Raw genomic sequence first — 17,506 nt, 5'->3', positions numbered from 1 at the left:
GAGGCAAGGGACATGACTTTGTTTGTGGCCTATCCATTTCTTTACCTAAAGGGACCACTTTCCAGACATCATTGTTCACGGATACTGAGAGAACTTACATGTATAATTCACTACACTGTATACATGTGCAGAGAGTTAAACCAGGTCTCCATTTCACACTGTGAGAGGGTCAAGGACAGCTCCACGACATAGCACTGGCGCTTTTTTACACTCAGGGGATTTCTCAGCTTGGTTAAGAGGGCTGTCTTTAATATCAACCAGGCATGAGTCTAGACGCTGTCACTTACTGACCAAAGAAAGTCAGTGGTATTCTTTTCATCAAACACCATTTTCCTAGGATTTTTCTGTAAAACTTGTAATGAATGGCTTCAACCACAACAGCAAATACTTATAGGAGTAGAAGTACTACTAATGGTGAGGGTTAAACAATAACACATGTTATCCTCTACTGTGTGCCTAACTCTTTAAAACACTTCAACATGAGTTAATTCATATGATCATCATAGGAATCCTAGGAGATAAATCCTATGGCAAAGATTACTGGATATTGTTTTCCCATTTTATAGAGGAGAAGACCAGTACTCTGAGATCATGCAAGTGTGTGCATGCTCAATCACGGCAGACTGTACTGGGATCGCCATGGACCATGGCCCACCAGGTTCCTCCATCCTTGGGATTTCCCAGGCAAGAATACTGGAGTGGGCTGCCATTTCCTTCTCCAGGGGATCTTCCCGACCCAGGGATTGAACCATGTCTCCTGCATTTCTGTCATAGGCAGATGGATTCTTTACCAGTGAGCCACCAGGACAATAAGTTCTCTGTCAAGTTTCCAAGCTAGAAACACATCAAGTGAGATATAAATGTTATTTCCTGATATTAAGAGCGTTTCCTCTAAATGACGTATAAATTGCCTCTTGTAGAGCTCTGAAGGGATTTTCAAAGAGTAGGCGGCCCTGAATGGCCTGCACTGGAGCTTTCACTTTCTTTCTATCCTGGGCTAGTTCTGTACTTGTAGTGGTGGTTTACTTGGCAAGCTGTGTCTGACTCTTGCAACCTCAAGGACTGTAACCCGCTCAGCTCCTCTGTCCATGGGACTTTTCCAGGCAAGAATCCTAAAGTGGGTTGCCATTTCCTTCTCCAAGTTCTGTATTCCCCATGGCCAAATCCAATTTTTTTCAGCCTATTGTCACTACCTTTGTTATAAAGGAAAAAAATAGAAATATAAATATGCAGTCATTATAAAATGAGTTCTGATGACCTTTTAGTATTTGTTGTGTATGAACCGTAGCAGCAGTTAAAGATGAAAAGGAATTGGCATTGAGCCTTCTTAATTATTGTTCCTGTTCAGACCTTTAATACGGCGCTGGCTCTCGCTGACACATCTAAATGAGGTTTACAGAACCTGGAGCTGTGAATCCAGTGCTCATTAATAGAGGAGTGACAGGACTGTGGAGTTTTCCATTTTGCCTTTTAAAAAAGAAATCATCTCAGATCTCAGATTTAGAAGTTTTATTTTACATGTGGGTTACCTGCTGATTTGGAATTATTGTGAGTGCGGTCTTCTAAAGAAAAGCCTAAAATGCGATCAGGAAGCCTGGCAGGAGAAACAGAGAAGGCTGTGCTTGGTGAGGCCTTTTGAGCCCTGCAAGTCATCACCAGTGTGACTAGTGTGGGAACTCAACATGCCGCTGTAGATTGTGCTCTCCAAGGAGTGTTAAAAGACAGAGGTTCAGAAGCCAGGCAAATTCCAGCAACACAGATAACATGGTGTGACCATCCTTTCTGGCTACAGATCTGTAAAAACTGGTCTTCTAACCTTCAGAGTGCTCTCAGCGTTGCACTTGTCTGTACATCCCTGCCAGATGGGACTTCTAAGACGGGTAGCTCTTGTCCTGCCATGCCCCCCAAATTCTGTTGCTGGTGCCCGGTTTTATAGTGAATTATGTACACATTCTTTTTTATTGGTTAAAACTTTCAAATTATGGTGTCAGACCAATGAAGTCAACCAGTTAATCTCAAAAGGCAAACATCAAAATTAGTAGACCTGCTTGGTCTGATGTAGTTGGCATATCTAATGGGCATGATATTCTCATTTACTTGACTTTTTACAAGAACCATTGTAGTGTCCATGTTTCTGATAAACCTGGAATTTAATTTTTCTGACAAAAAGAAAGTGATTTCTTGTCTCTATTGCATAAGAATGAAAAAGTTTATGACAAGAAACACATAGATGAGAAGTTGAGTTCCAGGGCAAAGCAAATGGAAAAAGACTTTGTCACTGAGCTAAAAGTACATGATGGCAGGTACTTAGCCAGTGTTGTAGACATACTCTTTAAAATACAATTAATGAAAAACATGCAATAAAAAAATCTTAACTTCGGGCAATTGCAAAGAGAACAAGGATTTTCTGTAATAAAGAGCTTGACATAAGGAAGCAATTATCCCTGCACAGAACCACGTGAAACAAGAAAGGATATGAAGGACCAGAGAAGGATCAATAAGATTAAAATAAGAGCAATTCAGAACATAGCAAACAGAAGGGATCATTTCTGACTATGCCTACTTCCTGTCATTAACCTGCTCTTCAGCAAGAATTGTAGATGGATATTGAAACTACATGGGATTCCCTGGTAGCTCAGCTGGTAAAGAATCTGCCTGCAATGCAGGAGACCACATTTCGATGTCTGGGTTGGGATGACCCCCTGGAGAAAGGATAGGCTACCCACTCCCATATTCTTGGCTCAGATGGTAAAGAATCCACCTGCAATGCCGGAGACCTGGGTTCGATTCCTGAATTGGGAAGATTCCCTGAAGGAAGGCATGGCAACCCACTCCAGTGTTCTTGCCTATAGAATCCCATGGACAGAGGAGCCTAGTGGGCTATGGTCTATGGGGTCACAAAGAGTCGGACACGACAGAGTGACAAAGCACAGCATTGGAAATATATAGTTGTAGTTGTTCTTGTATATAATTGATGCTTAGACTTACTTATTTCAGGAATTCTCAACTCATTCTCTAGTTCACATAAAATTCTGAAGATGAATACAGATATGGTTAAAAACAGATATTGTGTTCCAGATGTACACACAATGAACAAAGAAATAAAGCATACTTCATGCCTATTACCTTATTAGAGTTTATTTCTGTGTGAGTGAGTTAGATGTTAAAAATACATCTTCAATTTAATATTCTCTTTCTTTCCTGTGTGATTGATTTTACTAAAGGCTCCTCATATCTCAATAGTTTGCCACAGTCTCCTGACACACAGGTGCTCTCACCTTCATACTTGATTCTAACACGATGACCAAAAGAATTAGAACATGGGAAAATGCTAAAAGAGAATATTCAGTTAGGAGAAACAGTACTGAATGTAAATTTCCTTTTCCAGAATCTTTTAAACCTTAAGAGGAAAAAGGTCATTTGCTAATTTGTTCATTGAATAAACAGTTTTTAATGTCATATACATCATTTACTCTGCTTGGTCCTATAGACATTTAGATGAATAGAGTTACTGTCTCCAAACAGTCCAGAGTCTAGTTGGAATCTAGTATGTAAATAAATAATATAATGCAAGAGCTAAGTGCCGTGATGAAAAATGTACAGCATATTCTGAGGGTAGATTCATCTAGGGAAGATTGAGAAGGGATTAGTAACCTCTTCAGGAATAAAATGACCTTTGAGTCTTAAAGGCTAGACTCAGCAAAGGAACATAGGGATTCAGGGAAACATGATAAAGAGTATGGGTGAGCAACACACACACAGGACAAAGCCTCCACGTGACAGAGTTCTGTAGGAATCCTGGAACGTGTGATATTCATATGATTGTGACTTACGATATATCACCGTGTTTTCTCTCAGTGGATTGGAGGGCGATGCAGGATGGTGTATGGCACTTGACAGGACAAGCACTGGTGGAAGAAGGAAATCTTGTGGATGTACACTCTTCGTTTCTAAGGAAAGGGGCTTCCCTGGCGGCTCAGAGAGCAAAGAATCTGCCTGCATCACAGAAGACTCAGGTTTGATCTTTGGGTTGAGAAGATCCCCTGGACAAGGAATTGGCTACCCACTCCAGTATTCTTGCCTGGAGAATTCAATGGACAAGAGCCTGGCAGGCTACAGTCCATGGGGTCACAAAGAGTCGGACATGACTGAGAGATTAAAAATAAAGAAAAAGACATGTGTCTCTATGTGACTTTTTATATACTTGTTTGTTTATGTTTCTGCAGGCAACTCTAGAATATTGCATGATAATATTTTAAAATATAGTTTAAGACCTTCATTCTTGGTATGTTTTACTCTCAAAGAGAAAAACCTCAACCAAGGAATGAGGACTCTTCCTCTCTCCTTATTTCTTTCTTTGCTATTGGTGCCCTCTGAGAGAGGTCAAACAGACCATGGAGTGTTTAATTTTAAGAGACATTTAATTTTCATTCATAATTGGCATTTTGTGAACCTAGGTGTTTAAGTTTAGAGTGAGTTATAGATTCCAAGATGATTACTCTGAGGGAATACTGGACAGATATAATATTTGTTCTTTTCTAATATGAGCCTGAAATGCCTTCCTAGGTGTAGCTCTATGAGGGGATATTTGCTTCATATTTTAAATTTTTTGTTTTAAAAATTTGATTAATTAAGGAAGAATTTTAGTGGTAGTTGATGAAGAATTATAGTGATGACAATGATACTGACAATTATGATTCACTGAGTACTTAACATTTTCATAGAACTGTCCAAATAAATTTACATGGGCAGGTTTATTTAACCATTAGAACAAGCCCACTAATAGCCCCATTTTATGGGTGACAAAACGAAAGTATAGAAGGGTGACTTCTTGTCCTCAGCACGCTGTGTTAGGATAAGAGCAGGATACTAGCTGAGACTTGGATTCCCTGAGTCTATCCTCTGAGCTTCTCTGTCATTCTGCCTGTTTTGAACATACCAACCCTATTTCCATTTTTTATTTTAAGGTATTTACTATAAAGATTTAGAAATTCCTTCAATTTACATTGTTCTTATCTTGAGATCCGTGAAACAAAAATGACAGTCATTTTTCTCGTGCTGTATCTTTGAAAAGCAACAAAAGACAATATTATAACTTCCCCTTTTACACCCAGGGGGACTCTGTCAATTAGCAGGTGACCCTCCTCCCTACTCTCAAAGGAAGTTATTCCCTTGGCCATTTGGCCAAGAAGCTTCTCGATTCGAATGATTTTTAATAGTAACATGGAGCACTGGACTTTGGGTCCACAGGGCTCAATACTGCTAGTCTCTCCTACCATGTTCTTCTAAGGGGTAAGATGATTCTAAGCCTAAGAAAGACCATCTCGTTTCATAACCCATAACATTAAAAACAGATAAACAATTTTTGAGTGCCTTGTGAGATGATTCCTTCTTTTTTCTTTTTCTCTTTGAACAAAAAGCTATACTTACATAATAATATGCTTATTAACACCATTGTAACTAACTTGCTGTATCTATCATTTCATAGTATAGTATATAAATGTCTTCCTTGACATAGTGAGTAGTTTAATACCAGTTTACATTGCACAGTAATATCCTTTGGTAGATCACAAAACAATAATAATACATAACTGTGCAAATACATTTATGTTATCAGCTGGAATAATTCAACCGGTAGAAAACACTACATGTCAGTGCATAGCTTTTCCCTTCTCACCCTCTCTCATGGCTTTGTGCTTCTTCATGATAATAATAAAGGCTAGAAAGAAAATTATCTTTCACTATTTAATACATCATAAATTTTCTATGAAATTGATGCTGTCATTCACAGATGACATGCTTCTTGGTGAGGATTTGTTAGCAAAGCAAGCCTTTGTTAAAACTGTCTTAAATTTAGTTTGTGGTGATGAAACCTGCTATTAGCATGAAGAGCAATTCTTCAGTGAGTGTCTTCCAGCTTGGATGTTCTTTTCTTCTTCTTTCTTGGACAACTTGTTTCTCCGTTCCTTCTTCTCCCTGCCCCCGAGTCTCTCCAAAAATAATCATTTACCTGATGGCAAGAGACCTAAAGTTAATTTTTTAAAAGCCACAGTATTTTAAATCAAAGTAAAATAAAACTGTATAAAGTGAAATATGAGAAATCAAAAGATAAAATAGCAAAGCCCCAATCACTTGAAAGTTAAACAACAAAACAAAGCATGCAGTTCTTTCTCATGTGACTATATTCTCAAAAGCCACAAGCACAAAAACCATTTAAAGTTTCTGGAAAATGTCACAGGATATACAGTAAATGGAGGTATACTTATTCAAGAAAACGCGTGAACCCCCGTCAGAACAGTGAGAGTCCATTGCGTTTGAGAGGCCCTCTTCCTCCCCGCCCGCCCTCCACCCCAGCTTGGCCGCTCAGCTCCGGGGCCTGTGCTCAGGGCCCTGGAGCCGGTCTCTCCCCACAGCTCCCATCCGGGTCCGCGTGTAACCCCGGGGAGGGCAGACCATGGGTATCCGTCATCTCCCACCACCGCCTGGGCTCTGGGCTGCAGAAATCTACTCTAGCCGGGCATGACCAAGAGCACTGGGCTTCCTTCCGCCAGCAGCGAGCCCTCACAGCTGGGGAGGAAGCCCCCTGGGGCCAGCATGTCGGCGGAGGAGGAGAGGACCGCGGCTCATTTGCGTGGGGCTTCTTCCGAGACGCTGAGAATGCTCTAATATTTTATCACAGGGAGAGTTATAAAACTATGTAAATATACCTAAAACTATTGCATTGTGCAAAACATGAGTGAATTATGGAACTTCCCTGGTGGTCCAGTGGTTAAGACTTTGTGCTTCAAATGCAAATACACGGGTTCAGTCCCTGGTTGGGGAGCTAAGATTCTGCATGCCATGCTGCATGGCATGCAGAAAAATATTAATATAATAATAAATACGGCAAAATGGGTGAATTATATGGTATGTAAATTATATTTTAATAAACTATGTAAAATGCCAACTACAAATATAGTAAATAGATTGTGATTCTTATTTTGTCATTGAATATATTAATTAGGTGCTTCCCAGGTGGTGCTAGTGGTTAAAGAAACCGCCTGCCAATGCAGGAGATGTAAGTGACCCGGCTAGATCCGTGGGTCAGGAAGATTCCCTGGATGAGGGCAAGGCAACCCATTCCAGTATTCTTGCCTGGATAATCCTGTGGACAGGGAAGCCTGGTGGGCTACAGTCCATAGAGTGGTGAAGATGTCAGACACTCCTGAAGTGACTTAGCATGCAACCACACATATTAATTAGAAACCTATCTAATCACATATAATAATAGCTATAATTGGATGTTCCTGACATAGAGTGACTTCCTTTTTTTTTTTTTTTGCATTGAGGTCTAATCTACCTTCCTTTGCTGTCTCTTGACCATGAAAAGCCAACCAATTCTTTTCTTCATTGGACTGGACATCAGCTGGGAGTGTGTTTTGGGGGAACATTCAAGGGGTAGAGTCACTTATACCTGGTATATATCTGGTAATGCCTGGTATTACCAGGTTACACCTGCTTATACCTGATAGCATGGTATGCCAGCTAGTCCTGCAGGTAGGAACTTAGCGGTTTTGATTTGGGGAAAAATAAGTAATAAAATTTTTCCTGGTATTCTAGACAGTGTAAATGGGTTCTGAAAATATGATCTGTGTATAATTTGAGCGTTACATTTTTCATTTTGCCATTGAAATTTTACAGTGTGAGTTTACTACATGTTCAGCTGGAAAGAGGCAAAATGAAGCAGGAAAATCGGTGATGTGAGAATTTTGCTTTGTAATTAAATAATTTATATGCACCTCTTCTTTTTTCTTACTGAAAGCAATTATACTAAATGCAGTGTGGTATGCTGGATCAGTTCCTGAAACAGAAGAACAGCATTAGCGGAAGAACTGGTGAAATCCAAACGAAGTCTGGAGTCTAGTTAATAGTGAGGTACTGATGTTGGTTTCTCAGTTTTGACAAATGTATGATGGTGAGATGTTAATGAGGAAGAAAGCAGGTGAAGCCTGTATGGGAGCTCTCTGCTATCTTTGCAGCTTTTCTGTAAATTTAAATACAAAGTTAATTCAAAAAGTAATTATGACTGGTGTTCTCCTTGGCATGCTGTTCCTTTCTGAAACTTCCAGATGAGAATTTTAGTGAAGTTTATTTTAGTGAAACTTTTAGTGAAGAGCCAATTTGTGTGAAATTCTAACCACACTACAGAACCAAACCGTTGGCATATGGTTTATCCAAGTGTTAATCTAGTTGCTGCTTATTCTAAGGAGCATTCAGGATGATTTCATATTTCTTGTAATTGATTAAGTAGGGACTATAAAACGGCAGGATTAAACCTACAGAGGAAAGGAAATCCATCAGTTAACATTGTTAAATTCTACAGGCACTATCAATTACAAGGACTTCCCTGGTAGCTCAGCTGGTAAAGAATCTGCATGCAATGCAGGAGACCCCAGTTCGATTCCTGGGTCGGGAAGATCCCCTGGAGAAGGTTATCGGCTACCCTCTTCAGTATTCTTGGGCTTCCCTGGTGGCTCAGATGGTAAAGAATCTGCCTGCAATGCGGGAGACCTAGGTTGGGAAGATTCCTTGGAGGAGGGCATGTCAACCTACTCCAGTATTCTTGCTTGGATAATTCCATAGACAGAGGAGCCTGGATGGTTATAGTCCCTGCAATCACAGAGTCAGACACGACTGAGCAACTCAGACAGCACGGCACATCAATTACAAATGAGTTATATCTTCGTTCTTTACAATTCACTTGGGGTTCACTTTTCAACTGGAACTTTCTTCCCATATTTTTTTTATCGTGTGTTTTTAAGCAATATTAATTTTCCAGTAATTTTTAATTTAGTGGACAATGATAGCACATGTGGAAAAGTGTGTCTATACAAAGCATTATGTGTGTGCTCTGCGGCACTTTTCCTAAGTAACAACCCAATTCTACCAACAGGATGAAATTTCTAACCTTCATTCTTCCAGTTTATCTATTCTGTAGGTAAACAAAGACCTCATAAAACAGCCCAAGGGTATATTATCACTTCAGTATTAGAGGGACACCAGAAAGTACTAACATTTTACATTAGATACTTCACTTTATTGTAACTGTAAGTTCACAGTGGCCTTTAGGTTTCTGCTAATGTAAGTAACGATTCATACTTGGCATTTGCCAAGAAATGGAAGGGTGTTTTATAGTTACATTTGATAAAGCAAGTATAAGGAGATTAACAGATGAGTGAAAGATAATGATACATCAAATAGTCAATGCCACACATCAATAAAAAGCAGGCAATTTAGCATCTTTCATAGCAAAAGATGCTGTTACAAGTTCGATAGTACTACCTATTATTTTTAGAGTACATAGTGATGCCCTGAGCAGTCTCTTTAACAGGTGGTCCTATGCAGAAGGCTATCTTCCCATTTTCCTATTTGTACAAATAGTTCCCCAAATAATTCTAGGTTACCTGATTGAACTGAAACTAAAAGCAAATCACTTGTATTTGTTACACCTTTTTAATTTGTTAATTCTTTTCTAAATTATGGAATTCTTGTTTTGAATTATGTATCCTTACTCTGGAATTTATACTCCAACTATTTTCCTTTACTCTTTGATAATATAGGATTGTTTTGTGGATAAACGAAGTCCTCCTTACTCTTACTGCCGTAATCAAATGTACTGTTTTTGTAGAATCCTTCTCACAATTTTTCCAGGTAAAAAAAAATTAATATCACTATAATCCTTTTATATATTCTGCATTTTTCAATTCACATTAATTATTACAGTTTTCTGTTTTCACATCGACTTTATAATTATAATTAGAATGAGTAAATAATATTACATCAACCAATCTTCTATGCCAAAATTGATTGAACTGCTCATTTACTGGAGAATGTTTCAATTTCTTTCAAAATTGTAGTTAGCATTGCAATTGGCATTCTTATGTAGCTTTATTTTGTATAATTTGTATAATTACTTTCTTAATATAAATTTCCCAGAAGTGAGATGATTGTCTTCAGACAGTAGCTACATTATAGTTGAGAAATGGACTATTTCCTGCCATGTCAGTAAACAAGGATGCCCCAGGCATCAGCGACCGTGGCCCTCCGCTGTGAGCTGGTGGGCGCGCAGGAAGCAGGGGAGTGCCCGCGGTCCCGCGTCCTCAGGCTGCAGCCTCGCCCTCCAGAGAGCCCCAGGGGAGCTCAGGACGTGAAAAACCCAGGAAACGGCCTCCACAGCGGAGGGGCACATGAAAGGGATGACCGCGGTGAGCCCAGACTCCTGCATCTTCCCACACATGCACAAGCGCTAATTCCTCAAGGCGGGATATCTGGTTTCCTCACCCTTTGTTGCAAACCTTCTCCACAGCCTGGCTCTCCCCTTGGCGTCCATCTCCGGAGCAGGGTTACTCAAGATGCTGTCTTCCGGGCTTGAAGTCCTAAAAATGTCCACTGAATGAAACATAAGCCGAACTTTTAGGTTATAACTATTTTTTAGGTCAACATACTTCTTGAGATACATTTCTGTGATTTTCTAAGGTGTAGTACGTCATTTTGCTATGCCACTTGCATGCACAGACATTCAGTCTGTGGAGAAACATTCCATATGTGTTAGCAATGCTCATGTTTTCATTCTAGTCCCCTAGAATACCATTTGGGCAGAGAATACAGGTATGTTTATTTATATTTTTGTTATAGACATTGGTGTGCTTATTTTAATTTTCTTTGAAAAGTAAAATATATCTGCCTATATATGTGCCTGATAAACAAAAGGAGCAACCTTTTCTTTTTGCCTTTCCAGATTTTAAGAATTGCACTGTTGCTGGGTTGCACATTTAATATCAGTATTTGATAATAGCAAAATTTGCTACTTAACTGTGTACAGGCTTATATAACTTCTCTTTTATTCCCTAAGGGAAATCAAGACTAGTTCCAATGTTTGCAGTACTCTGAAGTTTTCAGCTTTTTCATACTTTGTGTTTTATTTAAAAAGTGACATCAGAAGGCTTTTCTGCTAACTTAGTGGTTTCTATTTGCTTATGCAAAGCTGTGTAGTGACATGCTGAATAACAATAAACATTGTCACATAATTAGTTTAAGGAATCAATTCAATTAAACTAGATTATAATCATAAAACATTCACGACCACTCTTCTTAGTAGCAGTGAAGCAATTACAGAAACTGTGAGTGCTGGATTAGCCTGATCCTTGAAAATTAAAATGCTTAGATTTGCTTCCATTATTATTAGATAATAATACATTGATACTGATTAATGAGCTATGAACAATGCAATGATTTAGAAAAAGTATGACAAGACCAGATAAACGAAAGGATCTATTTTAATTAGAAATAATATACTCACTGATACACTCTCAAGGTGTGCTTGCTTTCTTTTGACTGACCTTCTGTCTCAGCATTTCTGTGTTAATTGGGATGACCTTATTCTCAGAGAAAATAACACATGAGGACAGGGTGGATTTCTGCTCTCAGCTGGGTACTGTAGACGATGTCACTGAACCATTTCTTTGTGTATAAATTTGCCAGTTCTAAAATTCTATAATCATACGATGAGGAGTAAGTGTTAATGTGAAACTATGATCATGGAAAAATTTAGAAATGGGTGAAGGCTCACCATTTTCTTGAGGGACCCCAAAAAATTATTACAAAACAGCTTTCTTTGGGGAGTAATTTTGAGGACATGGTCAGGTGTAATTTGACCTGTTTTCTCAGAAGACTGCTCTCTCTAATCTTTGGATGGATTTCATAATTACCTATGTAATCACTAGTTGCCTTTATTTTGCTTGTTTGTTGATAGCAAAGATTAACATTCATATGCTAGTCCTAAGTGGTTTGCCCCTCAATTTTGATACACTGTATAGGACTTCTGGGGTGGAGTACAATCAAAAACATTTCTCAGGGAAATTAAGCCCCTTCTTGCCAGCAAACTAATCTAAGGAGGGCTCTAATAAATCCACCTGGACTGAAACTTCCTTCAAATAAAGCAATTGTGTACAATAAACAACTAAATCTTCATAAATCATTTGAGATTGAACTGTCCACAATAGAAATGTCTCGACAAATACTCCTTCCTGCCAACGTCCTTCCAGTATTTCTACCAGAGTCTGCCCCTGGAAAGAAAAGTGAGATGATGCTGGGAAAAAGTGAGGGATAGGTAAATTTGCTTCTAAAGCACTCGCTTTCTCAGTGATGACCTTAGTATTACCCTTTTCAGTTTTTTGTGAGCTGGAAACCACAGAAAACTGAGTTTGGATTCAGAAAATTTAATCCTACCTGTATTAACATGTATTCAGTTAATTTCTTTATTTGTTCAGTACAATGCATTACATTTATTGAGTAATTAATGTGTCATGTGGATGGAGTGAGATGAGCTAGATAGACTTGCACTGACTTCCCCCAGATGAAGTTAGAGGTTGCAGTAAATTCTGGTCAGGATTTTTGCCCCCAAGCGTGGTGAAACAGCTGGAAGTAAAGACTCCAATGTCTTGTCTTACAGGCCTAAGAGAGACCCCGTGAACTTTCTGTGGGCACCAAAGCACATTTAAGAGCTTCTGGGCTACTAAGAATGATGAGTTTCCTTATTATAAAATAGAGAATTGATATGAGAATTCAGTGAGTAGAAAAATATAGAATATTCCAGGCTTAGAATAGTGCTTGACATATAGCAAGCGATTGATATGTATATGGTAGTAGTATAGAATAGGGAAACATTGGACTGAAATTTATCCCAACTCAACCTTACTATAGGCATTCCAAATACCAGGATAGGAAAGATTATCAGCCAACACTAAACCTGCATATTAATTAAAAATATCTGTATATTTTTGTGCTGTGGGTGTATGTGCAAGTACACTTTCAGTTCACTTCAAAGATCAAAGGTAGCTTTTCACCAGTATTTTTTAGACAAATCTCTTAGTTGTATGATCTACTTAATTATATTTAAATACAAGTACCTGCAATGGGTCTACTCTTCTGATACTACAGCCACTAATTTCATATAGGTTCCCAAAGTCTTATTCAACTGATATCCCAGCAGAAAGCCCAAAAACGACTTAATTGGACATTACCTAATTTCTCTTTCAATTGATGGAGAAGGATACAGACTCACGATCCTTATTTAGTGGATTCCTTCTTCAGAGTAGAGGTGTGAATATTATCCCCTGGCTATGAATTAATTATTCCTAATAGATAACAGTACATTCCTATTAAATACCTCTTGGTCTAAATTTTTTCTTGAAAAGAAAAATGTGGCATACATTTAAACTGTAAGGTCAATTTAGGGGGGTTAAATATGCAAAGTTACACATGTCAGAGAAAGAAGAGTGGTTTATGATCAGGAATTCCCTGTTCTCTTTATTCCCGAAGATCTTATATTAGTGTTGTTCATTTTCATGCATTTCTCAAAGGGTGAAAATTCAATGACCAGAATGCCTCTAGTCTAATTTTTGTCTTTAACCTTAGCAATGTGTTCTGTTCGGGGATGCAAAGTGAGGTATATTAACGGGGAGTCAGGATCAAGGCTCAACTTCCATTGTACAAAGATGGCCAAGACAGGAGAACTGTCTGTGAGTAAAGGCAAAGGATGGGATGTGGATGTCATGTTGACAACAGAGTAGATAGTCTGGCTGTTCAAAAGCAGAAATTCCTCATTGTGGAGCAGTGGGGTATTTGGGTGGAAAAGAACTCTGGGGAGAGAAAAAAATTTGAATACCAGAAGATGAATGTGGGCTTTCATTGGTGGTTGTGGAATAAAGATTATAGTAGAAATCTCAAGATGTTGAGGAAATAATTAGTAGTTTGATCTGGATTTACCAATTGAGCAATTGAGATGGGCAGTTGAGAAGCTCTAAATATGAGGAAATCAATCTTGAAACTTCATTGAATGCTGAAGCTCCAGTACTTTGGCCACCAGATGTGAAGAGCTGAGTCACTAGAAAAGATCCCGATGCTGGGAAAGATTGAAGGCAGGAGGAGAAGGGGATGGCGGAGGATGAGACGGTTGGATGGCATCACCAACCCACCGGACATGAGTTTGAGCAAGCTCCCGGAGATGGTGAAGGACAGGGAAGCCTGGTGTGCTGCCGTCCATGGGGTCGCAAAGAGTCGGACACGACTGAGTGACTGAACAACAAGTATGAGGAAAAAGTGATCTATATGAAAAAATGCAGCTGTAGATTCAGGTAACTTGGCACTATTTAGTACAACATCGAAAATGACATAAAAATGAAACAGAAACAAAGACCCTTAATGCCCTAGACAACACACCAGCTATATTCAAATCTCTCAGTATTTGCCAAAGAGATAGAGGAACTTCAGGGACAAATACCTAGTATGTTGCCCTTGAAAGACCATAATATATATCAGCTTGTGCTCTGCTCAGAAATGAGAAAGAGAGCAGCTATTTGCAAAAAATAAGGTGTTATAAATATGCCCCTGGTTAAAGAGGAGGAGAATCATGTAGACCCACCATTGCTCCCGGCCTGTGGCTAACCACATCGTTCTCCGAATCACTGGGTGACATTCCTTGTAAACTGACAACTTTCATCTAATGGGCTCACGCAAGAGTAAATTGCTGTTTCAGGCAATGCCGCTCGACCGCAATGAAGAGGATGAACTGAACTGGCCCTTAGTTATTTGTTACTTCTAACTTCCTCGCCAGAATGCTAGAAATTTCTCTGTTTTTTCTTTTGGGTTCTGGAAACAAGGACGTATTAGGTGGCTCTATAAATGCTTAAATGCTTACAATATTGGTTGTTTACAAAACAAAAAAGGCAGTGGAGAGCAAAAATCAGGGAAAAGAGGGAAAGAAAGCCATATATTCCACGGTTTACCGTTCCAAGGAGTCAGCGATGATGAGGGCATTTGTTAGAGAGTTTCAGGGGTAATGCACTTTTATTTGATAAATTTCCTATTTTAAAATTAATGAAAATTCTAGAAAATTAGGAAAAGAAGAAAATAATATTTATTCCTAATCCTATCATTTCTATATTTTGATGTCTATAACTCAGTTTTCTTTATCATGTGTGTATGTGTGTTTATTTACAGTGGGATCAGATATGACATCTTGTTTTATAATGTGACTTTTGGTATCACGTTAATGCTTTTTTAAAAAATAGACTTTACTTTTTAGAAGAGTTGTAAGTTCATAGAAAAATTGAGTATCACCCTCATGGCACTTCTTCCTTTCAGCCTCTATCCTTCAAATGATGCATGTTCAAATAATGAGGGCCTCATATTTTATAGCAATTTATCCTTCCCTCAAACACTGTCTTCAAAAATACACTTCTATACTCCATGCCCCCATTTCCTTTTAGATGAACACAATGTATTAATCACAATCCTCTGTTGTATGGAGTTCCACCTGCAGTTGTCATTCACCCCACGTCAACTGAAAATATTGGAGAGCCTTCTGTGCTCCTCCCCTCCCCCCAACAATTTCATACACAATCCACAGTAAATCTACCGCACTTTTTTATGCCTGAATGTGTCTCTGATCAGGAAGTAGCAATCACAGAATAAAAAGTGTAATCACATCAAGGAGGGCTTTGTTGTTTAACGTGTGGAGTATGCCTAGTGAAACCCGCACCCGCTCAAACTCAGGAAATGCGTTCAGGTTGTCAAATATCAATCGTCAATGGCTTCCAATGGAACTGTGCGGAAAGCAGAGTTACCGTGATTCCTTGAAAAGTTACCTGGATTGACTTGTCCATAGTTATCCTAAATTGTTTTATAGGGAAGAAATATACACCATATCACAAAAATTAAAAAAAATAAAAATGAGGATTTCTATGCATCTTTTGCTCCTTTCTCAGTCTAAAGAACTATATATATATATATATATGTCTTTCCAAGTTATTTAATCTCAGAAGGCTGGGGATATTGAAATTGGAATCCTGTAGATCCTGAAATACTAAAATCAGAGTGGCAAAAGAGGGGGAAGATCAGTTAGAATCTGACAAGAAAAACTGGACAGAGAGCAGGCCTTTTCTCTGAAATTCTTTTGATGTTGCCTTAGTCACCAACTTATTTACCTAACAGTCAACAATTTACAAATTTTAAATCTCACTTCTTATCTTAACTGATAACAAGCATTACATTACATAACTGATAATGAACAATACATTTAATGTAATGTTAAATTGAATATTAATTTAATAACTTTCATTTGGCAATATTAGAGAAATCCCACCTGAGGGATTGAACCCACGCCTCATTATGTTTCCTGCATTAGCAGGTGGGTTCTTTACCACTAGCTCCACCTGGGAAGCACAGAGAACTCTTAAGCCACATGATTCAAGGTTATCCCCAAAGAATAAGCTATGCTTTTGTTCTACAGTGGAGTTACTACCTTACGATGTCAAAATACAAGGCGTATTTCCTAGGAAAACTGGACAAAATAACTTCTATGTTAGTCTCTATGCGAAGAAGACTATGGAACTTTTTCAGTGTGTCTGTAAATTCCTATTTAATCAATAATTTTTGGTACATTTCCTTTTAATCCCCAAACATATAACTGTTTTATGTCTTACTCACTTGAAATGTAATGCTTGTTATCAGTTAAAATAAGAAGTGAGATTTAAAATTTATAAATTGTTGACTGTTAGGTAAACAAGTTGGTGACTAAGGCAGCGTCATAAGAATTTCAGAGCAAAGACCTGCTCTCTGTCCAGTTTTTCTTGTCAGATTCTAACCGATCTTCCCCCTCTCTGGCCTGCTCACGTCTTCCTTTACAAAAGCTGCTCTTCAGACTGATGGGGACTCTCCATCGAGGAGATGCATACAGGGTGAAGAGCTGAATGAGGACACAGTTGATGATAAGCAATCAGAAACCCTGCATAATTAGATGATGCTTTGCTGGCTTCAGTTGAGAATAGCATTTTAAATGATTCTAATGGGCATTAGAGTTCCTTGATGAGATCTTAGTTGGCTGTGATTTTATTCTTAAAGAAAGTCTTCTGTGATGTCTGGAGAAATGCTATTTCAGAGATCAGATTGAGTTGCAGTCATGATCATTTTTGTTAGCAGTCAGTTTGAATGTCCTCTTTAGATGGCAAATTGGGATTCTTAGACATTGCCTCTTTCTCATATGTCCTCAGGCATTTTTCACTTTTCTAGGCTGATTTCTTGAGTTTAAAGTATCAGAAGTCAGCTTTTATGAGAATCTTATGATTCAACAATCATGTACTGTCTGCTGGCAATGAACCAATCATTGCCCTCGGGTCCATAGGGTCTAAAACAAATAGAAACATATCACTTGCAAATATTTCATACTATATTAGAATAAATACTAATAAGATAAATAATAAATTGTATAAAAAGTTGAAATGCATTCTTTACCCATGTAAACTTGAATTGGTTACTCTTTGTCCACTGGGTGTCATTAATTGTTAATGGAGGAAAAATGTGCTGACCAAAAATAGTAAGCGTGTAACTTTTTGTCTGTCTGTCCATTTGTCTCATCCCTTATGCTTTGAAAAATGTATTTTTGTATTGTTTTATTGTAAAAAATGCA

The sequence above is a fragment of the Dama dama genome, chromosome 27 (genome assembly GCF_033118175.1).
Source record: "Dama dama isolate Ldn47 chromosome 27, ASM3311817v1, whole genome shotgun sequence".
Taxonomy (NCBI): Eukaryota; Metazoa; Chordata; class Mammalia; order Artiodactyla; family Cervidae; genus Dama; species Dama dama.
The sequence above is the reverse complement of the archived record's forward strand: the minus strand, read 5'-3'. Positions refer to the sequence as shown.